Here is a 4,663-nt window from a genome sequence, read left to right on the forward strand (position 1 = left end):
AGGAATTTAATTGGGTTTGTAAATATTGCTTTTTACGCCCTATGTGAAGGGTATTCATTTGTTGTAATAGATAGTTGTTTTTACTTTACTCGTACATTTTACATTTCATAATACGGCAATAAAGAATAGTTTAGATTTGTTTGCTTGAATACGAAATATTCCCGTTCCCTGAGTTCGACCCGGTCTCATCCACTAGTGAGAACCGGTTTTTATTATTTGATGTCTGGTTTTCACATGATTTTCATATAAAAATATTTTTGAAATTACAACGATTTAAAAGAAGACATCAAATTTTTTGGTTCCGTTGCCGGGACTTGAACCCGGGTCTCTCGGGTGAGAGCCGAGTATCCTAACCAACTAGACTACAACGGAAATGAATACCTTTCACAGAGGCCGTATTATGAAATGTAAAATGTACGAGTAAAGTAAAAACAACTATCTATTACAACAAATGAATACCCTTCACAGAGGGCGTAAAAAGCAATATTTACAAACCCAATTAAATTCCTAATTCTAAACTAAAAAGTAAAAAAAAAAGCTCTACTATTCGTACTTCGTGTCATGTAATCACTTCCGCTCCACTCCTGTGCTATCCTGCACAAATTCAATGAACACGAGCATTTCACGAAAGAAAAACAAAAATTAACTAACTAAATGTTAATACTGAAATGACAATTCATTAAGAAATTTTAAGACTAATTGTAATATAAAAAACTAACAATATTTTCTTAACTAAGTAATACTAACTGCTAATTAGCGAACTAATCTAATTATGAAACAATTACCACTGCTAATTATTTCAAATCCACTAATTGAACCTAACTTCAAATACTAAGTAAATGCAGTTACTAATTAGCTATTAACATATGATCAACAATAATATTCATGGAGCAAACAGATAATATGCTGGAAATCAGACCGAAATCAGCATTCAAATATTTCTCAGTAATCAGATGGTCAATCAATATTCCGATCAGTCGGTCAGTCAAGAGATTAGTATTTTAGAAAGAGTTCAAAAATCAATGCTCAGAAAGAAACGTATTCATTTGATCAAATATTCTTACAAAGAAACTAATCATCTTTAGAAATTAGGCCTTCACAAACCATCCGATTGATTTCTTAGAAACTAACATCTTCAGAAACTAACATCAAATATTCAAGAACAAAGCATCCAATTGATGCCACAGATCAACTAATCAACTGTCAAACAAAATTCACAAGAAATTAATGAAACCACAATATTCACAAGAAATTAATGAAACCACACTTGCCGGAGATCTATAAGCAGCCGATCCAAATTCAGATACTCCGATCATTGACATTCAATCGATTGGCATTCCAATGATCTTCAGTTAGATCATTGCTTCAACAACATTTTAACCAACTGGAGTCGATCTAGTCATTCAGTCGATCAACATTAAGCATTCGATCGGTCAGTAGATCGAATTCTCATATTCAGTCACCGAAAAATATCAAATAGTAGATGATCTAGTTATTCTCACATTTAATCGACACATATTTCATTAATCTGCAATTAAAACAGATATTAAAACATTTCTGCCAATCCGTGAATTGATTCAGGCATCCGGTCAATCAAACTCCAGCAATCGGTCAATCAAACTCCAGCAGGCTGAGCTAACGCAGGGGATTCTGGCAGAAATTCAGCCGATTTCCCGACAGATCTCTGTTGATCACCGGAACTCTTTTGCAGATATATTTTTTTCTGTTTTTCAATTTTTCTCTTTTTATTTTGGTTTTAAAGTTAGCAGCAACAAGAAAAAGATCTGAAGAAGATGAAGAAGAAGAAGAAGAAAAAGAAGAAGAAGAAGTTCTAAAGAAGAAGAAGAAGAAGTTCTAAAGAAGAAGAAGAAGAAGTTCTGAAAACTCACCGTGAACCTTAGAAGGGTTAGGAAAGAGTTGGCCCCCTCCTGTACACCATCTCCGGATTGAAGGCACCTCCACCTGAAACGAGAAAGAGAAATAGGGAGAAGGAGAAGAAGAAGAGAAGAATGAGGTGGAGGGGAGGGGTTAGGAAAGAGGGAAATGCGTACAGAAGAAGACCCCGATTTTTGCGTTTTTTTGGGGTTTTAAAAGAGTTCAAACCGGCTGGAACCGGTTTGAAACAGATTTTTTTTTCATTTTTAAAACTGCAAACCGGTTCAAGCCGGTTTTGTTTATTATTTTTTTCAATTTAAAAAAAAACAAAAAAAAACTATGAAAACTAGTTTATTAGAAAGTGTTCAAAAATTAAAAATTAAAACTTATTTAAAAAGAAACTAAAAAAAACTATTCTAACTATTTATATTTATATATAATTTTTTTCTTTTCTAAAAAAAAACAAACATTTAAAATGATTTTAAAAACTATTTTCTCTATTTTTTATTTTATTTTTAACTGAAAACTAAAACAAAACTACTATGAATATAACAAAAACTAAAATATGTATAAAAATGTAAAATAAAACTATTTTTCATGCATTTTCTATTTTTAAATCATTTTATCACATTTACTCAAAAACTATCATAAAATTGGGTTTTTGAAACATTATTTTATAAAATCATGCATATTTTAATGTTAATAAACCATGAATTATATGCATGATCAGTAACTCTGGCCAGGATACTGAACCTTTGGGTCTCATCTCTTTGAAGTTCATGAAATTCAATAGAGAAGAAAATCCCCAGACTCATGTCACCCTGTTCCTAGATACCTGTTCTGACTATCTCAATAATGACTAGGCCATGATCTTATGGTTCTTGAGAAGTTTTAAAGGAGAGGCCTTGTACTGGTTTGCAATTTTTGATGTCCATCAGATCATATAGTTCTAGACCCTCATGTACCTATTCATTGAGTGATTTCGGTATAAGCTAGATGTTCTGCCAATGATCGGCCAACTCTATATCTTAGGTAGATAAAGGATGAAGACACTTAAAATTTCATTAACAGGTGGATATCAATGTTTTGCAGTTGAAATAACTACTCGGTAACTCCCTATATGCCTTCCCATGATGTACTCATGTCTAATTGAGTCACATCATGTTGGATCCTATACATATTCCAACTGGGATACGATGTCAAAAATGAGGCTGATGGTTATGTCTCATAATCCACTCTTTCTTTCTTAAATTTCCATGGTAGCTTGATAGAGTGAGCAATATCCTCTTCTAAGATGCATGCTGGTCATCAGAGGGCATGGTAAGGTTTGGCACACAAACATCCATGATGAGATTCATTATTATTAGTAAGAGAAAATGCATCAACTCTTGTAATTATGTGAAAATTATTGGAGAAGCATAATTTTTTCTTTGTTCTAAAAATGTATTATATTGATTATGTGATTGTTTGTTCATGGCTGAAATATTCACCAATGTTTGCTTTCTTTCCACATAAACGAGAAGAAGCTTATCCAGTTCATTGTTAAGAAGGTTGTAAATGAAATAAATAAGACTCTTATATACGGCCAAATACCCAGTTGGGCTTGATTCTCGTATAAAAGATGTGATAGAGATTTTGTAGATCGAACCAGATGATGTTCGAATGGTAGGAATTCAAGGCATGGGTTGTGCAGGCAAAACAACACTTGATAAGGTTGTCTTTAACAAGATATCTTCAAGTTTTGAAGCTTGCAACTTCATTTCAGATGTTAGGGAAGTAGCAAAATAATTCAAAGGGATTGTTTTCCTGCTAAATCAGTTGATCCGTGACATTGTAGGTGTACAACGATCAATGACATCAATCAAGGGATCACCATCATTCGAAAAAGGATTCACAACAAGAGAGTTCTTGTCATTCTGGATGATGTTGATGATGACAAGCAACTTAATGCACTGGTTGGTAGCAGAAATTGGTTTTCTAGAAAAAGCATAATCATAATCATGACAAGAAACAAACATGTACTCAATGTGCATAAACTCCATAAACATGAGATATATCATCTTGAAGTATCTTGACCAATCAATTGAAGTGTTCAGTTACCATGCCTTTGGCAGAGAGAAGCCGTCAGATGTGTATGCTCTGTAAACCCCCTCCAACGATTTCATTGGAGGGGATGAGCTTTAAAAAAAAAGAGATATGGTTCCCCATTTGGGGGAACCGACTCTTCGGTAAACCTCACCCCCCACAATCCGAGGGAGGGGTGAGGCCCTCATGCACCCCCCCCCCCCCCACCTCGCACCAAGCGAAAGGTAGAGGGAGAAGGGAAGCGACAGAGAAGAAAAAAAATAAAAAATTTATAGGGCACTTACCAGATTTCAGTGTTGGCGACAAGGTAAGCCTCCATTTCTTCTACTTCTTCGTTTTCTCCTTTTTGTTCTCGACAAAGGGGGGCTGACATCCATGGCTACCGGTGAGCTTCTGTTAAACAAAAAAAAATAGAGGTTTATGAGAGAGAGAGAGGAATGGTAAGCCGACACCGGTGGCCGACCCCTTTGCCAAAGGGAGGAAGGAGGGAGAGGGTTGGCAGCGGCCGATCCTTTGCATTTGTAAAAATGAAAAGGGCAGAGCCCCTTCCGCTTTTAGGTTTTTACAGGGGGACCAGCTCGGTTTGGGTGTGACCCGAACCAAACCGGGTCGGTCTGGGCACGACCCAAACCGAGCTGGCTTTAAGAAAAAAAAGAGGCTGGTTTTGTCCGAACCACAGAGTTCTATAAAAAAAAAAATTGGT

General features: G+C 35.4%; 1 non-coding gene across 1 annotated transcript; it reads right to left on the bottom strand.

The window, feature by feature from the left end:
* Nucleotides 1-299: 299 nt before the first annotated feature.
* On the bottom strand, nt 300-372 carry TRNAE-CUC (transfer RNA glutamic acid (anticodon CUC)). Its single transcript has one exon. It is a non-coding gene; the product is annotated as a tRNA-Glu (tRNA).
* Nucleotides 373-4,663: the final 4,291 nt, after the last annotated feature.

The sequence above is a fragment of the Nuphar pumila genome, chromosome 15 (assembly GCF_984573655.1).
Source record: "Nuphar pumila chromosome 15, dmNupPumi1.hap1.1, whole genome shotgun sequence".
Classification (NCBI taxonomy): domain Eukaryota; kingdom Viridiplantae; phylum Streptophyta; class Magnoliopsida; order Nymphaeales; family Nymphaeaceae; genus Nuphar; species Nuphar pumila.